General features: G+C 35.6%; 1 protein-coding gene and 1 pseudogene across 4 annotated transcripts in view; both read right to left on the minus strand.

Moving 5' to 3' along the window:
• The window catches only part of Pcdh9 (protocadherin 9), an 844,187-nt gene that overhangs the window by 183,794 nt on the left and 636,629 nt on the right, over positions 1–23,764 (minus strand). The window lies entirely within an intron of this gene.
• On the minus strand, positions 1,851–6,046 carry LOC116084936 (annotated as a pseudogene).

Below are 23,764 nucleotides of genomic sequence, written 5' to 3' on the forward strand. Positions count from 1 at the left end.
TGTTCTTTCTGAAAACATCCCTGACTGTTGGCAATCAATGAAAGAGACCTTCCTTTCTCAAGTGGTCCATTCTGAAAAGATAGAGCTGATAACTTTGATGCTGGAGGAGAATGCCCTAGCCACTCTTCCCACTCTAATGGCTGCATTGTATGCCTCAGCACCAAACCCTTTGTCACAAAGAGTTCTGTCATTGGATTGGTGCCACGGTAGAGGAATTTTTTGCTTGTGATTAAGGAGACAGAATGTAAAATCAGATTGATGATGTCCAAGTATGTGTCTGACACATGTTGAAATTTCCCCAAGGAAAGTTACTCATCTGCTCCCTGACTCAACTTCCTCTTCTATAAATCAAGGATGATACTCAGATGCTTGCAATCACTGAAGAGATTGCATGGTTTATTTGTTTAAATGATTTAAAATTGTTCCTGGCCAATAGAATAGTGTTAAATGTTCTTTTTCCTTTTGTTGGAACACTCAAATTGATATTTGAAATACTGTAATGTTTTCATTTACTACTCCAACTAAATTTGTTGTTGAATTAATTACTTAAGCTGAACCCACACATATCCCAAACACCTGTCTTCATTTGCCCCTCAAATGAGATCATGTTGAACAGGTCTTATCAACTACAACTAAGTAAATTTTATATGATTCAAACCATTTTAGTCTATTTCCACTATCTCTACAAAAAATACTCTATATTACTTATCTCATTTTCTCTTTTTCATTTCTAACTTCACAGAGACCCTAGAAGATTTTTTTAGCTAATTATTTTGTGGAAAGATTTTTGTGTCCTACTCTTTTTTATTTTCACTTCCTGTTCCATATGCCAAGTCATCAGAACAATTAATTACTTCAATAATGGCAAGCATTTGTAAGCTTTTCAGTGCTGTGCATTTTGAAACGATAATGGCGGAATAAACAAATAGTCTCTCTATCAGGTACCTAGCGTGAATATGTTTCTTGTGATACTCGATGTGGGATTATGCACATTAGTTATGAAGCCAGCAGCTTGGAGCACAATGTCAATGATTCCTCAGTGAGCTACAATTATATCCTTGTACCAACAATTAAGTATTTGTCCTGTATTTAATAGTGAACATGGCCTCATATCACAAGCAATTAAGTTCTTAATAGTACAATTAGTAGCAAGACCAAATGCAAGCCAAAAAAGATGTTTTCAAATCCCTACGGCTGTGTGAGATTATTTATGGAGGATTTCCTTTGAAGTTGCTTTTAGCCAGTGATGTACCAGCTGATGAGGGTTGTCCCTTTCATACCTTAACATAATTCAAACATATCCTTTACCTTTGATTTTTTTTCTTTTCTCTTGACACATAAAAGCCAAAAATTGGCTTTTCGTTTCAAGAATTTTATATTTTCAATTGACTTTTTTTTCCTGCCTATTGACAGTAGGTAAATTAGAACTAGGAGAAGTCTGACAATAGTAGTATTCATAAATTAGCCACATTACACATGATTTCTTCTCTATTTTACACATTCTTATTTACTTAATTGGATATATATATATATATTACTTTATTAAAATACTGTCTTTATTTCGCATGTATATTTTTGTCTCCATATCATTTCCACATCTGACCACCATGATGACTATGTCCTATCATAACATTCTATACATAGTTTACACCAAGTAAAGGGTGGAGTGCCATCCTTGAAAACTAAACAGGCATTTTAGACAACACACATTTTAGGCAATTGAACCTGGACAACATTTATCAGACACAGTAGAGAAAATTCTCAGTTTGCATTATAAAAATGAGAGCCAGATATCAACTATTACAGAAATGAAGTAAGACAGAATGTTTCAAACTGCTTAAACCATTTTCTTAAAGAGACTTCCTCCACTGCCAGAGATCTTGAATAGCCTCCTGGTCAGTCATCTGGAAACAGTTCTTCACATAATTAATGAACTTGGCTTCCACTTTGGGAAAAGAACCACTTTTATCTGTACTTGCTTGCATTTTTGCCTTAACTTCTTCTATAGAACTAGGTCCTTATTTACATTTCAAATGTTATCCCCTTTCGTGGTTTCCCCTCAGAAAACCCCTTATCCCATCCTCCCTCCCCCTACCTCATCAACCTACCCACTCCTGTTTCTCTGTCCTGGCATTCCCCTCCACTGGGGCTTGAGCCTTCACAGGACCAAGGGCCTCTCCTCCCACTGATGTCTAACAAGTCCATCCTCTGCAGCATATGAGGCTGAGTGGATACTTTGGTCCTTCTTAGAAGAGGGAACAAAATAGCCATGGATGTAGATACAGAGACAAAGAGTGGAACAGAGACTGAAGGAAAGGCCATCCAGAGACTGCCCCACCTGGTGATCCATCCCATATACAGTCACCCAACCAGACACTATTGTGAATAACAAGAAGTGCTTGCTGACAGGGGCCTGATATAGCTGTCTCCTGAGAGGCTCTGACAATTACAAAGATGGTTGCTCGCAGCTAACCATTGAACTGAGCACAGGGTCCCCAATGGAGGAGCTAGAAAAAGGAACCAAGGAGCTTAAGGGTTTTGTAGCCCCATAGGTGGAACAACAATATGAACCAACCAGTACCCCCAGAGCTCCCAGGGACTAAACTACAAAAGACTACACATGGAGGGATCCATGGCTCCAGATGCATATGTAGCAGAGGATGGCTTTGTCGGACATCAGTGAGAGGAGAGGCCCTTGGACCTGTGAAGGCTAGATGTCCCAGAGTAGGGGAATGCCAGGACAAGGAAGTGGGATCCAGTGGGTTGGTGATTAGGGTGAGGGAATTGGGTATGAGGTTTTAGGAGGAAAAACCAGGAAAGTGAATAACATTTGAAAAGTGAATAAAGAAAATATCTAAGAAAAAAAAAGAAAAAAAAAAAGAACTAGGTCCTTTTGGTATTATAGGAGTTTTTTCATGCATTTTGAAGGACCCTTGACCCTTTGATCTTGGTGTTGATGATGTTAAGTCTTTTCCATTTTTTTTTTTTTTTGATTTTTCAGCATATTTTGCTGGGGTATCTCGCACAGATTTCTTCAGTTTCTTCAGTTTCCTCTCCATCAAAATCTTCATCATCTTCTTCATCCTCATCATGTTTATCATCATCCTCACCATCTTCGTCAAGTTTTACTTTTTTCTGTGGAAACTTGATACCACCTCTAAGAGCAGATCCCTTTCCAGACACGCCTTAAGAGATTTACATCCTCCTCATCTTCATCTTCAGACTCTGCGTCTTCCTCTACATCTATTAAGTGCTGTTTACTAGTATGCACAGGCCGTGGACCACACTTCAACCTTAAGACTACAGGTGGTGTAATTTCGAAACCCCCAAGGGAAACTGTTGCTTGTACAGACATTTTCAAAGTCGCCAGTATTACTTCAATTGGACTGTCTTCGTAGTTCATTGTTTCTGCCTCTACATTGTATAATTCATCTTTTGCCCCTGCTCCTAAACTGGCCATTCTTAATGATAACTCTTGCTCATTTTCATCCTTATACACTTTAAAGTGATAGTGTTTGTTAGCCTTTAGTTCACAACCGAAAAGGTAGTTCTGAGGCCTAAGAGGACTTATGTCCATGTCCATTGAGTCTTCCATGAGGTGGAGGCGCAGAATTCGGTGGAAGAAACTGAACATAAAGCAACTGCCTACTGTTCCACAGAACAGACATGTAGGACAGAATCATGCCAAGGTGGGTATAAGTTTTAATTAAATGTCTTACTGGCCCAAAACACATTCAGTCAATAACTGATGTTTAAACATTATCCTCCTCTTCATTGCCAAACTAACATCAGATTGAACTATGTTGTTAGCATAGACAAAAGGAATCAGGAGACATGTCTAGCCTTAATCATAATAAGAAGGGTGACAACCCAGGCCCTTGACTGGTAAGCAGATGTTCCTTATATAGGAACAGTTTGTTCCCATGAGTTTACAGTAATTAAGAGAGGCACAGAATAGCAATATCTATTCAAAGTAACACTCTTGTCACTATGACTGTGTCCAAAAAAGAAATGTGTGTGTGTGTTCCTGTGTATATGTTAGTGTGTGCTTGCATGCGTGGATGTGTTTGTGTGCACAAGTACACATGTAATATAGTGGTTGATGTTCATTTTCCCAAAACTCTCTGTCTTACTTTAGAGAACCAATCTCTCAGTGAACCTCAACATCACCAATTCTGCTAGCTTGGCTAGCCAGTAAGATTCAGGAATCCTGCTGTCTCTCCATCCCTTGACATAGTATCAATGATTATTTGTCAATGTACATAATTTTTATATGGTATAACCATAATATACATAAAATAAAGAAGTTTAAGTATTAGTATTTTATTTCCTATAATGTAGAAAGACAACACTCAAATAGCAAAGAAATAACTCTCCTCTTGACTTTACAAAAACTACTTCTTTCGGTTAAGCTATGGGTTTGACTCTTAAGTTCCAAAAAGTTGTTTTCAATCAACAAAATCCCAATATGCGAACAGAGCAATTTTTAGACTTAGGCATCAAGGATGCCATTCTCAAATGTCACATGGCAAGAGTTCACTTAAAGTACAACAAACAGAATTATGTGTTGAAGGAACATTTTTCTTTCCATTGCTGTTTACTTTGATTCTGATGGATATGTCAGACCCAAATGCCTACAACCAAATATAAAGGAGAAAGAAAATAGGAGCTTATAGATCAAGGGAGCTGAAAGACATTTTATGCCATTCAAATTTTGACTACTTCTTATTATGTAGTAATGCTTAAAATAGCATTACTACAAATACAAATTCAAAATGGTAATTTTGGTTAGGAGCCAAGGAAAAGTATGTCTAAATGATTTATTTACTTTTATCTATTCTTTCCTTTAACTAATCCTAAAATCAGATTTCAATCTTCCAATTAAAAAAACCCTGAATTTGAAACATTAATATGTATATATATATGTATGTATGTATGTATGTGTAAGTATATGAATAATATTGAACAAATAGAATACACATACATTAGCCTTATAAAATGAATTAAAAATCAATATGGTAAAGACTAGTCAAGCCTTTAGTTGAACACCAGTTAGCTTTGTAGAAATTCTATTATTCAAATTGATGATGTTGATTGACTGATGCTGCTGTTGGAGGTGTACTTGTTGGAGGTGTGTGCATAGAAAAATTCAGAAGAGCATGTAAATCACATAACACTTTGGACTTTGTGTCAAATGGATAAAATTTTTCATATTATTCCATATTTCTTTTGAGATTTACTGTGTATAGAGTACCATGGGAAATGTTTAATACTATGGCAAAGGAGTTTGTATTTGCAACTGAAGGGATTACTCTGCAGTTCAGAGCACTGTTTGCTTGCCAGAGGATTCATATTTGAATTCTAGCACCCACATGACAGCTCACAACCATTTGTAAATCGTGTCCTAAGGGACTCCATTTCCTAGACATTTTGGATATGAGGCACACATGTGTTATATAGACACACCTGTAAGCAAAACAGATATCTGTACAAAATAAATAGATAAATAATATTATAAATGAATGTTTGGTCCATAAGTAATGCTTCCTCTTCCAATTATATTAGTGTGAATAGGATTAATACATAATCTGACATAAAAGATTAATTAATTATATTATTAAAACTATTATCATTATTAAGTTTAATTTCTGTAAAATTCTCAGTGATATCTATTATGTGAGATAGTAATCTCTCTAGAATTATCTATACAAAGAAAATAGAATTAGCATGGCAAAGTGATTTTCTGCATGCCTGCTATTTGCCTTAACAATAACAGTGGAATTTCCTTAGGTATATATGATAGGAAATTAATTTAGGTATATATTCAGGAATAAATGTATAAAAATAAAATTTCTAATTGTGAAGTAATACTGTTCAGCCATAAAGAAGAATCTACTTTTATCCTTTTGTCAAAATGAATGGAACTAAATAAAGACATCCTGTATTTTAGAGCTAAACTCAACTTGTAAGTAAATACATACTATGCAAGTCTTTTTGAGACTGGATAGCCTCACTCAGGATGATAGTCTCAAGTTCTATTCATTTGCATGCAAATTTATGATGTCTTTGTTTTTCTGAATAGTATTCCATTGTGTAGATGACCCTCCACCTCCCTTTTTAAATCTATTATTCAACTGAGGGACATCTGGGTTATTTCCAGTTTCTGACTATTTAAATTAAAGCTGCTATGAGCATAGTTGAACTAGTGTCTCTGTGGGTTGGTGGGTCATCTTTTGTGTATAAGCCCAGGAGTGGTAGAGGTGGGTCTTGAGGTAGAACATTTCCCAGTTTTCAGAAAAAAAATGCCAAATTAATTTCTAAAATGTTTGTACAAGTTTGCACTCCCACCAGCAGTAGAGGAGAGTTCCCCTTGTTCCACATCCTGATAGCATCAAGTGCTATCACTTGAATTTTTAATCTTAGCTGTTCTGATGGGTTTAAGATGGGATCTCAGAGTTGTTTTGATTTGCATTTCCCTAAGGACTAAGGACTTTGAACATTTGTTTAAGTGCTTCTAGGCCTTTTGAGATTTTGCTGTTGAGATACAGGATGCCCGTGCTATACTCCACAGACCCAAAAAGTGTGGACAAGAAGGAGGGCACAAGCAAGGATGCTTAAGTCTCACATGGAGGAGGAATGGAATGGTTGGGAAAGGCAGAAGAAGGGAAGGCACTGGATGGGAAAGGGGATGGGGAAGGGAGTGGGGACATTTGGGGTCGGGAGTGACTAGGGGCAAGAAATACAGGGCCAGGTGGCCATGAGAATGAATGGAAATCAGAAACTGCCAGGATATGGGAAGTGGGAGGTGAGGGGGGCGTTTCCAGTAGAAGACTAAGGGCTGGGATAGGGAAGGTGAAATGCCAAGGATTTTACAGAAGAGATGGATGGTTGTTGACTTCTGAAGGCTATACCATCCTACCTAAGTAGTTTGCCAAGCAACTCATCCATTAGATGCATCAAACTTCAGATCTGGGTCACCAAAAACTGAAGAAATTGCTGCCAATGGCAAGGTACAAAATATTTGAGTTAGTACACTTGGTTGCTCAGGTAATCTCACATTGTCACACATGCCTGGCTGTTAACTATTCAGGCCCCATTCAAAGAGCCTCTCCAGGAACTAGAATCAGGGATCAATGGTCACAGGCTAATTCAGAAATTTGCCATACATACTATATATGGCTATATACATATAAACTGTACATAAATAAAACCAGGAGTATGTGGATATAAGTACTATTTTTCAGATAATTCAATCTCTAGCACAGGTTCTGGAGATCAATTGGAAATTACATTGTGCATAGAGACCTCAGAGTTCAGGGCAAAAAGACAGAATAAATCCAACCCTGAAAGACTCTTGAAACTGACAGTGACAGCTCCCTCCTACTTTATGCCTTATATAGGACTAGGAACACCCCCGTATACTGTAGGTCTCATCCCTTTTGAGATCCTATATGGAAGGTCCGCTCTCATGCTGCCTAACCTCTGGGCTAGTATCTTAGCTGAATATGCCCGGTGTAAGTTTTTAAAATCCTTGGAACCCCTTCGAAGGGTCCAGAAGCAACTCTGGTCTGCTAACTGCCAGGTTTATGCATCTGCTTCTCTTCCTAAACCCCCATTGCTTTGAACAAGGTGATGACGTATGCCTAGTAGTAGACAATGTCTCTAATATATTGTTAGGATCCCCTGTATCAATTATCTATCAAGAGAAGCCACAAGGGATAATTTAATCTAGACAATTTATCAACTGAAAGCCCGTACTCAGCTGACTTGAGGCAGTGTCAGGTGAAACACAAAATGCACTAGGATACTTGGTATTGGGGTTTTCTTAAATGTGTCTCAGTTGTTGTCATTTTTCTATGTCTATAGCCTATGCTTCTGTTTCTATTATTATTCTAGGATCACTAGTTCTAATACAAGAGGGCTGTGCACTCAGGGCAGGGTCAATCCTTGCTCTGCTTTGGTTTGCTTCCACTGATTGCTTACTCCTAGTGCACTATAAATCACAAGACATAATTACTACAGATCACATCTATAATACAAAATATTCAAATTCCTAAAATACTTTCTTACATTTCACTGTCTCTGTCAGCTGAATTAACTGATTTGTGGTCCCTATTCTATAGGAGAAGAATCATGAAGTACACACCAATGTAACACAATGCTGAAGAAGAGATCAGCTATCTGAGAGCAAAAATTGAAATGTAAAAAATGAACGACTTTAATTTCTTAAAACTAAGTTTCATTTAAGTGGCTTGTCCTCTTGAAATGGATGGACGTTCTGAAGGAACACACCTGGGTCGTTTAGTTTCAAGGCTCCTCCTGCTTTCCTAGGAGATGTTTCATCCATGACTAGGAAATTCATGAGTACTGATATTTTACACCGTGTCTTCATCAGGGATGAAGCCATCTTACATTCTGTTTCATCATGCTGTGAATCATCATTAGACCTTTTGCTGACTCTCAAATGTCAAATATTCTCTCGTGTCATGAGGAATTCATTAAACGGCATTAGGGAAAAGAACAGAGTGATTTTGAGCTAATTTTTCTTTCTATTATGAGCTTTATTTTTGGTCTCCTAATCCATTTCCTTCCAGCAGCCGTGAACAGTGTCTTCCTTTTCTAAATGGTTCCATCATGATTGCAGGTGATAGGCTTAAGCAGAATTTACATAATAATAAAACATCTTTTCTCAGTACTGGTTTAGATCTCACTAAAGCAAGTTAGCAATCATTTAGAAACCTAAATACTTGAAAATATTAAGCATATACATATCCAAAAGTACTAAAAGTCATACTGATTAAATAATAAATATATCGAGAGTTCCCCTTCTGTTAGCATATTTGCTTCTGAATAATTATGCAAGCACAAAAGTTTCTTTATTTATACTGAGGTATCTAGGGACCTGGAAAAGATTGATGTCCTGCCAGGGAAAGGTACCTTGCTTGACAAAGGAATATACTTTGATAGCAAAAATGACATAGATTAAAAAAAAAAACTTTAAAGGAATCAGGTATATTTGGAGTGCTGAACATCACATAATGTGGGTGCAAACACATGCCCTCTTTGTAATATTGCTTCTTTTCTTTATCTGTTACTCATTATGGTGGCTGCTACTCCCACATTACTCTGAGATCATTCCACAAGTACTCAATGTGACAAAATTTCTTTAAACGATATCTTAACAATGGTAACAAAGGCATTAGTTATATACAGACAGCCTTTATTATTTTTTTAGCACTTCATTTCACATTAATGCTCATTTTTAATTTGGCATTTTTTTTGCCGTAGTCTTAGGTTTCTGAAATAATTTCAAGAAAATTTTAAATTATACTCTTGATTCACATACTTTTACTCTATAAAATTTGTTCCACAAAAATGTTGGCTTGTGAAAATTAAGACTTATTTTGATGCTCAAAATATTTTTACTAGTATACTTATATGGATGTCTTATTCTTCTTATAACCAATAAACTATGTAAACACAGAGTAAAAATTAATGTCCTGAGGTAAGCAATCATATTTATCAAAACCCTGAAACAACTTTTTTCAGAATTTTAATGGTAGGTGAGCAATACAAAATTACACAATTATGCAGAAAATACAGAGAGCTAAATAGGAGTTCATAGACAGGAAAATATATTGAAAAAGTATAAGGCCAAAACTCTCTTATATGAAAATTTTTAATAGTCATTTTCACAAATCTGCTATTATCTATATATGGACTTAGTAGAATCTTCACGTATATGTGGTTATTATATTGTCTCCCATAATTTAAAATTTGATGTACTCCTCATGATGTTTTCAGGATAAATTCCCTCACCTGAGCCAGAACTACTATCACAGTACTAATTTTTAAGTCATAAAATAGTCTTGGATAGTGAAGAAGCATTTAAGACAATTATCTAATTTTTATTGAAAAACATTTTTTCTGTCTATTTATTTATTTAGTTAGTTATTCACTTTACACCACAGTAGCTACCCCCCTCTTCTTAATACCCTTGTCACAAGTCCCTCTGCCATTACCCTTGCCTTCTCTTCTGAGAGGACGGAGGTTCCCCCTGGGTATTCCTGTACCCTGGCACATCAGATCTCTGGAGGACTAGGTTCATCCTCTCCCACTGCAGCCAGACAAGGCATCCCAGTTAGGGAAACAGATTCCACTGACAGGCAACAGCTTTAGTGACAGCCCTTGATCCAGTGTTTGAGGGACCCACCTGTAGACCCAGCAGCACATCCACTCTATAAGTGTGTGTGTGTGTGTGCAGGGGGGCAGGGCAGGTGGTCCAGGTACAGCTTGAAGGACTATTTGATTGGTTACATCCATATTTTTGTATTACAAACTGCATTTTACCAAGCACATTGGTACATTTCATCTGTTGTATTACTGAATGATATGGTACATATTTTTAAATGCATTAATACATTCTTTGTCTGCTTTTAAGGACAAATTATCTCCTTTACAATTTTATGAAAACAAATGGGGAACGATAGGTTGGACTTTTTAAAAACATGTTCCTATTTAATGTTGGGAAGTTTCAACCATGTTTCAAATGAATCTTGATCATATAAAATGCCATTGTAGTAAGTTATAACAATAAATTTGGGGGAGTAACATAAGTAACATAAGTAACATAATTAACATAAGTAACATAATTAACATAATTTCCTTAAGTTCTGTTTATTTAATCTTAGGAAGGGAAGGCTGGTGACCCATGCCCTACTTTATCATAGGACTCAAGGATAGGAATGTATGCTATTTTGTCTGTCACTCTGTTAGTGCTCAATATTTTCAATACTTGGATAGTCTCAGCTTCCACTAGCTCCCCCTGCCCCAACCCTACATCTCACTGTCCTTCAGAAGCTTTGTGGCACCGTAGCTGCTGCCCAAATGCACACTCTGTCTTTTCTGCCTTTTCAAACTGAATTCCTACACTTACTGCCCAATTTTGTCTTTTATGATATAGATGGATATTCCCATCTCAGAACAACTGTAACCAATCTTTCTTCCTACATAAACTTGTTGACTTGACCTTATATTGAGTAGTTCTCTTACATTTCAATAACTTTTGATATGTTCAAGCATATTGATTGGTTATGTCCCATGATATAATGTATTAAATTATTTTTAGCTTCTTCCTTCCAAGACATGGATCTACCTCCCTCACCCTTGAGAGGGTTTGTGTTGCTAATTCAGGTGAAGTGATGATAACCAATGATTCTAAGCAGATGCAGCGAAAAAGGTCAGGAAAAATGCTGCAGTCTGTCCAGAGAAATCAGAATAAAGAAAATGGTTGTAGTCTCAAGCCAATATGACTACTGGGTTGATTTGTGCCCTAGCAAATGGACATCACTAAGTTATTTCACACACATTTTCTGAGCAGAGAATATCAACATTTGTAATTTCACCTACACAGTCAAGAACTATTATGATACAGCATACTGAATATTCAACAGAAGTGTTGGAAACATATCACTGCAAAAAATAGAGGGCAAAATCTGCCTTTAAAAAATATAGCGAGAGTTATTCCCATAGCATCTATGTCTGGGAGATTCTATGGCAAAACACTGTGTGAATATCCACACACTATATGTACTCACAAAAGTTTTCTTCCCAATGATGGCTTCCAATAGCTGGTAATTATTTCAACATAAATTAAAACATTTAATTAAAACCTTAAAACTCTTTCCTGGATTTTTTTTTCTGAACTATAGTTCCTTCAAGTCCCCCACATTTTCCCATGTGTAATTCCATGCATTCTATGATCTGAGATACACACATTGTGGCTAACACTGTTCTAATTCTGTAGTGGACCCTCTCACCTTTCTTAGCCTGACAAAATCCTACTCACAATTCAAATCCTATTTCTATTTTTCTCCCTCTTGACAGACAGTCCTCAAAACAGTGGAATAATCTGTAATTTCATATAGCCTTTAGACATATGTAGAGTTGCTTTCCTGGCAATGATCTTACAGTAAGCCTTTGCAACTTTTTACTTTCCTCCTTTTAGATTATGAATTCCTGGAGGGTAGACTTTATGCTTTCATTGTATTCTCCAGCCAGAGCAAGTGGCTCTCCAATGTAAACCTTTGTTAGGTGAACAAATAATGGCTAGAGGGTTATTTGCAAGGGGGTAAGGGTTCCCGTTTTCACATTGTTTATGGTGGATCTGGAAGTTTATTTGTATTGAACATTAAATCATGACACAATCCTAGAAAATCTTTCATGTTCAAACTTTGTTAATCCCGATTGTAAAATATCTGGAGACTACTGCTATTTCTCACTTTTTTCTTCCACCCTGTAAGATCAACCTAAGAACAGTTCAGTTTTAGGTTCCCTGTGAACAGTAAAGCCTGTCAGAAATGAGAAACTGCTTCTGGATCATAAGGAAGATCAATTCATAAACATCATTAACAGCAAAGATCAGACCTTTATAGTCATTACACTGTAACTCAGTAAGTAAAGACAGCATATGAGCCAAGGTCCAATTTGCGGTCACTGATCAGGTTATAGGCCAAGCTGTTCTAATGGACAGAGACCAAGTCGGCTAAAACCCCAAGTCTAACATGATGGCGCCACACAATGAAAAGGCATAATAAATGCTTAATGATGATAAGATACCTCCTGTGGCATTCAGAGCTATTCGACTTTAAAATAAAAAATGTGAAATGGTTCTAGAGTCTAACATTAAAAGTGTGTTCAGTAAAACCATCTTTACTTTAATAAATAATAGCCGAGAGGAAGAAATACTTTCTTCAATATCCTTAAATGTCTGTGCCTTGCGTTCAAACACCATATTAAATGCATCAAAAATACTTTGTTGTGTAGGAAAACCTGGAAGGCTGTAACAAATGATGGACACATCCTCATTCTTAGGCATTGCCTATAGCTAGAGACTTGCATAGTTTTATTGTTATGATGGTATTGATTGTTAAGTCAACAGAAAGCCATCACAAGGGATTGCAAATCTCTAGACCAATACTCCGTTCTGTAACATTAAAATGTCATTACTGAATCACCAACTTTTTTCCCTGCTGTAATATTATTCTCTGTTGATTGCCTGCCTGAGCTGAAATTTGAAACTGTCACCCTCAGACTTGCAAAAGTGATTCAACTTCACTTATAAGGAAAGTAAAATTAAATATTCATTCACGGGCTGCATTTCAAGTTCAAACTGTCTGAAACTCCTTAAGGCAAAATGTATTTAAGTTGAAACACATTTTTTCTTCATTTTTATGCTGCAAAAATTCAGAATGAATATCTTGGGTAAAAAAAAACATGAAATAATATTTTATTTTCAACTTGAGGTTGGGTGGGGTGTTCTCTTTCTGGCATTTTGTTCTTCTTTAGCTATTTCCAGCCATCTATATTTCTTTCTGATATCAGGAAACAAGTTTGCCAGGTATGCAATTGACATTTATTGTTTCATTGTTCTGGCTTTGTGCTATGCTCTGACAGTAATCAACCTGCAAAATCACACAAGTTTTCAGTGAAAGTAGAGTTGTCCTCATGTCCGTTATGGTGGTAGAAGAGTTCCAACTGACAATGTCATAGGATAATTGATATAAATCTTCCCCTGCATTATAACCCATATGTGCTTGCATAAAAGCTTGTTAACCTTGCTGCTTCAGTCTCATCCTAAAATTAATTTAAGGATGAAAATGAGTGCTGTATATAGGACAGACAATGTCTCAAGTTGGTGCTTCCTATTATTTGTATTTAATGAAAAAAATTGGCATAAAGCATTTGACATGTTATAAGTTGGAAGCAAAAAAGGTAGGTGCTAGGGAATAAGATAGGGTCAAAGAAAAATGCTGCGTAATGAATATGAAATTCCAGTACAAAATGGCAGTGCTTAGGTGTTGATGGAGATGTTGGCTGTACAGCATTGCTAAAACATCATATGTCAGTAAAGTCATTGTTTCCAAAGTATTAATTTTATTTTTAAATATTCTTTTCTTTTCTTTTCATTTTTTACATATATATATATATATATATATATATATATATATATATATATATATATATATTTTACATCTAGGCATTGCTCTCATTCCTGTTTCCCCCGCTCCAAGTTCTTCACTCTATATCCCTTTTCCCCTGCCTCAGATAAAGTGTTTCCTCCAACTGTCCACTGCCACCAGCATCCCTCTTTTCAGGAGCATCAAGATTCCACACGATTAAGCTCATCTTTTCCCATGGTGGCCAGGCAAGGCAGTCCTCTGCTACATATGTGCTGGTTCCCTAAAGCAGCCCATATATGCTCCTTGGTTGTTTTATTAGTCTCTGGGAGCTCAGAGGGTTCAGGGCTAATTGACACTGTTGTTTTTCTTCCTATGGGGTTTCCATTCCCCTCAGCTCTTCAAGTTTTTTTTCCCTTACTTGTCCATATGGGTCCCTGACCTCAGTCCAATGGTTTGGGTATAAGTATCTGCATCTGTTTCAGTCAGTAGCCGGTAGAGCTTCTCAGAGGATAGCCATTCCAGGCTCCTGTCTGCAAGCACAATATGGCATCAGTAATAGATTCTGGGTTTGGTGTAAAACTATGGGATGGATTTCAGATGGTGCTGGTCTAACTGGCCGTCTGCATGCAGAGGAACACAAATTGATCCATATTTATCCCCTTGTACAAAGCTCAAATCCAAATGGATCAAGGACCTCCACATAAAACCAGATACACTAAATCTAATAGAAGTGAAAGTGGGAAATAGCCTCGAACACATTGGCACAGGGGGAAATTTCCTTAATTTTCTATTAAACAAAGATTACTCCAAAATACGTAATGTTGAGTGTGGAAAATGGCTCAACGGTGAAAAGCCTAAGATTCTAAGTCTGATGACTAGAGTTCAATTATCAGAACCCACTGGTACCATGAGAAAGAAACCTGCAAGCTATCCTCTGACCTGGGAACACGCAGCAACCATCCCAACACACAACACTTCATAAATGAAATCTTAAAAATTACACAATTTAAGCAATGTGTGAGAGTCTGGTAAAGGTATCAGTCTTTTAGCTTCTGTGCTATTCAGTTGACATCACGAGATTGAAAAAACAAGAAAAGAACATCTGAACAGAGAAGAAGATCAAAGCAAGCTGATTCTTGCAGCCAGCTAATCAAGTTTCATCAGACACCATGGCTGTCTTTAACTGGTGCTTTTTGATACCCCAAGGGGCTTCACAAAAATGCCTAGACCAAATAAATGGACTCAGAGGCATCCATCATGTTAGGCTAATGGGTGTCACTGTATTCATTACTGGTCTCTTAAACAGTACGGTAAGACAGTAACAGATGTATCAACATTCAATTTACATTTAAAAAATAATATTTCTCTTGGCAATAGAGAATCTTAAAGCTGCTACCCCCTCCAAGAAACTCCAGAGGAAGTTAATAGGATACACCTGCTATGGAGACTGAAACAGAATCTCATCTAAAGATTTCTTATCATTCTGTGCAAACTAGTGATCATGAGGAAAACATGTTGGAACATTATGTGGATTAAATAGAATAGAGAATATAATGTGTCTTTAATTATGCTTGGTATATAATAAATACTTATAAATGTGCCCAAGATAATAGTTGTTATAGCATACTGAGTACAGAATATGTTGTAAATTGCAACAAATGAGGCTGTGATTGTTAAATATCTGCCAACTGGCCTCCAGGGTGACTAAACTTTATGACATTTCCTTATCTCTCTTACTTAGAAGTTTTATTTAGGATAGCTTGATATTATGCATTGATTCTCTGCTTTTTACTGATCTATATACATTTTTTTTTACTCATGCAATAACCTGAAATCCATCTCTGAAATGCAAACATTAGAGGAAATAGTATTGCTACCTATCATCAACTCTCTTAGAAGAGTTTATTAGCAAAATTAAATGACCTAGTTAGAAAACCACTCACAAATATTGAAATAGCTGGATAACAGCAAGATTCAGTCATACCATTAGTCAGCTTATACCTACATCCCCTGCCCTTTCACTGGCTTACACTATCCCTAAAAACCCTCTTAATACTTGTTTCTTCACTTAACCTGCCACACTAGTGCAATAGTCTTCAATTTTGATTTCGTCCAGGACAATCTCTTTTTTTATTATTCACACAAAGTACTTTGAAATTGTCTCTAAGATTTCATTTCACAAGCAGATTAAGGAAAGAATGTGAAATATACTAGACTTGGGGACTATTTTTTTTGTGAATACAGACCATGGGTACATTGTAGATCCAAATTCAATGCCATAAATAAGTATTTAAGTTAGCAAGGAACAGTCAAATGAATTTCAAACATGTATACATATTTTGTCTGAACGTAAGCCTCCCAAGAATTTCTGATGCCCCTTCTATTCTTCCAGAGAATAGCTTACCACACAATTTTTCAGAAGTGTTCTCAAGGAGTTATATGGAGCTTATGTAATATGTGGACTCAATACCAGGCTAAGTCATGAACAACAAATGCATGCTATCATTATTTTATTTGCAAAAATGTATTCATTTGTGCATAATTTGCTGACAGTTCAGAATTTGAGAGCATCTCATTTGTAAAAATTAATCAAATGCCTATTGCATAAGAGAATGGCAGTTCTTAATTTGGCAAGTTAGTTTTCCTTAATTGTATATCTTTTATTTGAAACATATTTTTTGTATTTTTCTATATATAGTTAACTACATTTGATATTTTAAGTCATAAAACATATACATGGTTGGATCTTTAGATGACCTGAACTGTTTTTTTACCTGCTACTAAAGTTGAGTTTAACATCCAGGTAAAATCTAAACCTATGATATTTGTGTCTCTGTTCATTGTTTAGCACTACTCAATACATAAATATCCAGGATAAATGATGTCACAAGGATTAAACCTACAGTATACTTTGATATTCCCCAACTCTACAGCATTGAAGACCCAGCAATACCACTCTTGGGAATTTACCCAAAAGATGCCCCACCATGTCACAGGGGCACCTGTTTCACTATGTTCATAGTGGCCTTGTGTGTGATAGCCAGAAGCTGGAAACAACTCAGATGTCCCAAGACAGAAGAAAGGATACAGAAAGTGTGGTTCATTTACACAATGGAATACTACTCAGCTTTTAAGAATGAGGACATTGGGCTGGTGAGATGGCTCAGCAGGTAAGAGCAGCGACTGTTCTTCTGAAGGTCATGAGTTCAAATCCCAGCAAACACATGGTGGCTCACAACCACCTATAATGAAATCTGACACCCTATTCTGTGTATTCATTTATAATAATAAATAATTTAAAAAAAAAGAATGAGGACATCCTGAGTTTTACAGGCAAATGGATGGAAATTTGTGCAACCAGATTTCATTGTAGCTTTTGTTGGTCTTTTCTTCCATTTTTGTATAACACTTATTAATGTCATTTATGCTAAATACTTTTAAACTTAGGTTAAATTTCACTCCTGCATTTACCAGCCTGCCAGCCATAAGGCATGCTAATTAACCTTCTTGAGTATTAATTGCTTCATTTTTGAAATGCTGAAAAAGATCACACATGTTCTATAAGGTTGATGTGATAATTCTATTGTGAGATAATTAACATGAAGAATTTAGATAGTTTTTAACATGTCAAAAGTGTTTCAATGAATGATGATGAAGGTGGTGATGATTTCTGTGTTGCCAGTAAGTTGTCAGTGTGGTAGTGACACTAATAAGTTATTTGGTCATAATAACTAACAGGCTTTCTGAAAGAAAATGCATTGGTGTGGTTTTGGTAAAGATGATAGACTATAATTTTGCATAATCTTCGTTTGTGTCAGCTTTCACTTAATATATATTTCCTTAAGTAAAGTGTTTGTTGCTAATTATATGCTCTTTTGTAGCTGAGGTCTTAAAGCATTTATAATATTTAGAAACAGATTACATTCTGCCTTCTTTCCTAATTAACCATTAGAGAAACAGGCAAAGCAGGTAGTAATTATTGCAACTATACATATAAATGTGTATATTAAGATGGCATATATTCAATAATACCTCATACTCATGGAGAGATATTAATCTATGACACATATGTACTCTTGATTATAAATAAGTGATTATCTGTTCTAGGACTTTAAAAGCATTTTTATAACTTTTTATTGAGAAGTTAGAAGGCACAAAATAATTTAAAAAGATGAGATGGTATTCTGACAGTTAAAGGGAAATATTTCAATGCAGAGCAGTGACAGTCATGAGGAGTTCCCCAGGCTTTGCCCCACCCACTTCATATACTTCTCAATGGACTTTTATGGCTTTCTGAGACATACACCTATATAATGAAGAAACATAAAAAAGATGAATAATTTACTTTTCTAATATTTACAATGTGTAACTATTGACACTAAAAAGTGGTACTTTGTTATATAGATTATAACATCAAGGCAGACTTATTTTCTATTACTCATGAATAATGGATAGATGCTATACTCTGAAAAGGGTATCTTAATTTTCTTAATTACTGTTCTATTGCTCTAAAGAGACACTATGATCCAAGATAACTTATGAAAAAAAGCACTGAATTTGGGCCTTACTTACAGTTTCAGAAGTTTAGGCTATATGCATAATGCCTTATCCATGGTAGCCAGCAGACATGCTGATGGAGCTGTAGCTGAGAGCAACACCCTGATCCACAGAGAGGGAGAGATGGAGGGAACTTGGAACTGCTGTGGCCCTTTGAAACCTCATAGCCCACAGCTTCCTCCAAGGCCACATCTACTCCAACAAGGCCATATCACCAAATCCTTCTGATCTTTCTTAAATAGTGCTACTCCCTGGTTACTAATTTTGCCACTAATATTCAAATCACTATGGTGCAAAATGTATCCATTCCTTTAATCTTTTTAGTTTTCTTCAGTAGCATATGAAAACACTTATAGAAATTTTGTCATGATATATAATCTTTTCTAAAATGATGATCTATTTTAAAACATGTAAACAGCCTCATCTTACACAGTGCCCTAATCCTTTTTAACATTTTTCTTTATTTTTCTTTCAAGTTACCTGCTCCTAACTATTGTCAGGTTTTTACATAATTTCCTTTGCCAGCAGTGCTTTATGCCCTTGTTCTCCATGGAAGACAAAGGAAGACGAAAACTACAGTCCCATCAATCAAAAACAACATAGTCAGCACCAGGTCCAATAATGAAACCATGATTTCATAAATCATCTTCTACAGGTTAGGGTCATCTTTAAAGTGGAAAAAATTCTTATCAAGTGCAGTTGAATATTCTCATGGTCTTTCACACTTCAGTCTTTAATGAAAACAATATAACAGCTGTCAGAATATAAATGTGTAACCTTTCTTAGCTTTAAAAAAATGTCCACATTGTGCCCTGACGATGCCCTTGAAATACAATGAAGTCAGGATATATTTTTTTCCCTCCGCAAAGGTCTACCCATGCCTCTCTTTTAGCAGTTTGGCAATGAAATAAGTTTGTTCCCTTTTTACTCTCTTTCAGATATGTGTGTTTAATTCAGTCTAGTAGAGGTTAAATTTAAAACTCAGAGTCAGAAGCTACTCCATGGCAGTAACTACCACTAAATGAAAACTGAAGTTTGACGTGGCATTTTTTGTTTTAGCTGAGTCAACAGCTCTTCTGCTCTGTGACCCTGATCGCCCCACCTTACATTAGGAAGTAAAATAACTATCATGAAATCTCAGGATGGACTCAAAACAAATGAAAACCCCTCACTTTAAAAATATAGAGTTCGCATTTGCAAAGTTGATTAAATTACTCTAAGTCAGAAAAAATTATTAAAATGTACATGGTAGTATGTATTCGACTTTCCCAAATTAATTTTGCTAAAACTTTGTTGTTTACCATACCTAAGATCCTGATATAATCCAATAAAATATACTGTTTCTTAATTTGAGTTAGCTAGACACTTTGGCACATTGTCTTCATTGCAAACACCAAGGCTTAATTTGTATACTATAAAGTAGATCTACGTACAGGAATGAGTCAAGTGTGAGGTCATGATGAATCATGGTGGTTCCTGAAGAACAAGTGAACTGACCATGATGAATATAGAGTCTACAGTAGATAGAGAGAGCAGGCACCTGCAAAATGTGTTTCTGTGTGTAGGCTGGGGGTACCTTAGTCAACACTTGATTAAAAAAAAGAAAAGACAAATTACTACATGTAATTTTAAAATCCAGAGACAAAGGAGTATCTCCTTTGCTTTTACTTTTGTGGCAGGCATAAGGTGTCTTCCAGGGTGTTAGTAAGCATGCTGGAGACTTTTATTCAGAAGAGGTAGCTGTTTACAAGCATTTAAAATGGTTAACAATTCTCTGCCTGCTACATAATGTAAAAGCAATGAATGGCTACACAACATCGTTCACACTTTCAACTCTACATGATTATCTGGTCCACTGGTCTACTGTAGTTTATTTCTGGAATGAATTGAAGATAAACCCATAATAGTCCATTTCATACAGGCACATTTGTCTCAGTTTAAATTCAGGGCCCAAATATCTACTTATTTCCATTCTGTTTGTGCCTGGTGTTTTCATCATCATAAAACCATATTAGTACCTTGATTACACCTGGAATTCTGCAAATGCTGTGAGAGCAATACCAATCTCACGCCAGGCTCCTCATTTGAAAATAATAGCACAGTGGCTGAATTCCAAAAGGAATTGTTTGAGAGTTTCCTCAAGGTCCTACATTCTGTCCAGTTTGAATGAATAAAGTAATTTCTGTATGTTACCAAGCAACTCATATAAACCTTATTCTGTATACACAGAAGCAAATATGTTATTTGAATAATATGTAAGATTTTATTTGGCATTTGTGCATATTTCCTCTTAACATTATAGCTCAGTCTGTTAGAGAATTTACTTGATGTAATTCAATAAATATACCTAAATATATTCTTGGCTATTTAAATTTTTCCTAAGATTATCTTATTTTTAAATAAAACCCCCAAATATATGAAGAACAATGATACTCTTTAGGTAAATTTAAAAATATAAACAGTATTCTATCTTCAGGAAATGTGTAGCTATGTGACATATAAGAATATAATGTTTTGAATCTCTGAGACAGCAAAAGAAAGGAAATATTCACTTTGTAATGATTTAATATTTTTATATAAACTAATAAACCAGAAACAAATAGTGTAACAGAGTTGCTGAGTCCAGAGTAGTAATGCATTGATGCTTAATTTTTAGAACAAACTCAAAGCCATTCATACTTAACCAGAGGCAAGAAATATACAACACAGTAAAAAATAAATAAATGTTTCAGAAGAATATGTATCATGTAAAAATATTATATGTACATATACAAGGGACATAAGCTTTTTTCTTTCTGTTTTCATTATTCATAACAAAATAAATATAAATTGGGAGGAGTGGAAAGAGGAGAGGCTACAGTTGGGACATATTAAAAACAAGTAAATGAAAACAGATAATTAAAATAAATAAGTGAAAAGTACAAAACAAATGTAAAAAGAAATATTTAAGAAATACTTCTCGCCGGGCGGTGGTGGCTCACGCCTTTCATCCCTGCACTTGGGAGGCAGAGGCAGGCGGATTTCTGAGTTCGAGGCCAGCCTGGTCTACAGAGTGAGTTCCAGGACAGCCAGGGCTATACAGAGAAACCCTGTCTCGAAAAACCAAAAAAAAAAAAAAAAAAAAAAAAAAAAAAAAAAAAAAAAAAAAAAAAGAAATACTTCTCTAGCGAAATTCAACTTAACAGAGGTGAAGTGTTTCTGACAAAATTGCAGCAGAGCTAATACTACTGAATTCTATCAGATAGGAAGACACATTATATAGCCTGTAATAAGCAATTCACATAGGATAAAATCGAAGTATGTACTGTATCCTCATTGTTTATGCCCTGAAATTAATCCTACCATAAAAATCTGAATAGTTTAGAGTGAATGAATTCAAAAGAAGATGAATTTATTACATTTTTATATTATCTACTACTTACCATTTGTTGAAAGCTATACATTCTGACCTCTCTCTCTGTGCATTGAGTAACTTACCTTACAAATTAAAGACAAGATCAAATTTACATTTCCATCAATTTTTTAAAATTTTTTGGTCTTTTACAAAACCTATCACATTAAGGTTATAATATATTTATAGTCTATGTCATGATTTGAACTGTCACTTAATGTCCAGGACTTTAAGAGCTAGCACATACTAGATCTAGCAGTATAATATATAATCATTATATTTGCCTGCTTTTGTGCTAGACATGGCAGCCACCACAGAAATGTAACATGGCCAGAAAAGCCCAGAACATGAGACATACACCCCACTTGGAAAAGATTTGTGAACCTATTAATGTTGATGCTGATTGTACAAATTATAACTTAATGGGTTTTTCTATCACTCTTTACTTAGAAATGATCATTTTGCAATTAAAATGTGTTTGCTAAGTATCAATTTTTTTTTTTTTTTTTGGTTTTTCGAGACAGGGTTTCTCTGTATAGCCCTGGCTGTCCTGGTACTCACTCTGTAGACCAGGCTGGCCTCGAACTCAGAAATCCGCCTGCCTCTGCCTCCCAAGTGCTGGGATTAAAGGCGTGCGCCACCACCGCCCGGCTAGTATCAATTTTTATAATTATATTTTGTGTTCAGCATTAAGATCTTTCTCACTGCTCAAGGGACATATAGAATGCTTGGTACTCAGATTTGAGATTCCTTCAAATCAGCAATTTTTATTGCGGTCTTAAGGACTTCTTCTCAGCTTTAGCCTTAAACTAGTGAGGTCACTTAAGTCCCCAAATCTTAGCTCCATGCCCGTGTAGCAAAGGACACCCAGAAGACTGTCCCTAATATTTACTAAGATTTTGGTGTATTAATGTATCAGACATCTTCAAACATCTAACAATAAAACTTGCTAACAAACAAGTATTTTAGCTTCTGTGAATTTCTTCCTATAATTCAGCATTGAAGAAATCGTGTGCTTCAGAGCAAACACTGTTTGCCTTGACTACAGAATGAGACTTACCAAAGCAATTACTTTCACTTTAACTTAACCCTCCTGCGAGAAAACAAAGACTGTTTTCAAACCACTTTTAGTATTTAATCATATTTTTTAATATTATGCACACTATACTTTGAATAACATTTTCTTCTTTTTAATGATTTTACAACTCAAGAATTTTTAAAAACTACAAATAGACCCTTTTTGAAGAACACTATGCAGAATAGTGATGATTCACGATTGCAAAAATAAATAAATTGCATATCACTTTATCCATCACCCTCGATAAAATGAACAGTATATTGCATCAAACCCTGTTTTCTTAAATCATCAAAAAGAAGACCCAAAAAATGACTTTTCAATTATCAATAATAACTCTAAAAATTGGTCACTCTTTACCATAGAAGATTAGCAAATAGATTTTCTAAATTTAAAGTGAATTTACATAGTGCTAAAAGGCCATTTTCGTTTTTTTTTTTTTTTTTTTTGCTTTACTATTGGAAGACATGCATCACAACATGATACAGCCAGCCCTGAACTTGGTATATGGCCCAGACTTTCTTTAAACTTGTGATCCCCAGATGTAACCGTGCAGGCATAACTAGTGTGACACATGCTCCCCAGTAGTGATGCCAGTTTTATGTGTGTTTGTTAGTAAATATTAAGTGACTATAATATAGAGTGTGTCCTCTCAGGCTAATACCCTCAATTAGCAGTTACATTCTTACTTCAACATTTCCTTTACTAAGAAACTCCTATGGGCTTTATGACATGTACATGGACGGAAAAGATGAATTCATTTTGACTTACATGTATGAG

The sequence above is a fragment of the Mastomys coucha genome, unplaced genomic scaffold (genome assembly GCF_008632895.1).
Source record: "Mastomys coucha isolate ucsf_1 unplaced genomic scaffold, UCSF_Mcou_1 pScaffold9, whole genome shotgun sequence".
Lineage (NCBI taxonomy): Eukaryota > Metazoa > Chordata > Mammalia > Rodentia > Muridae > Mastomys > Mastomys coucha.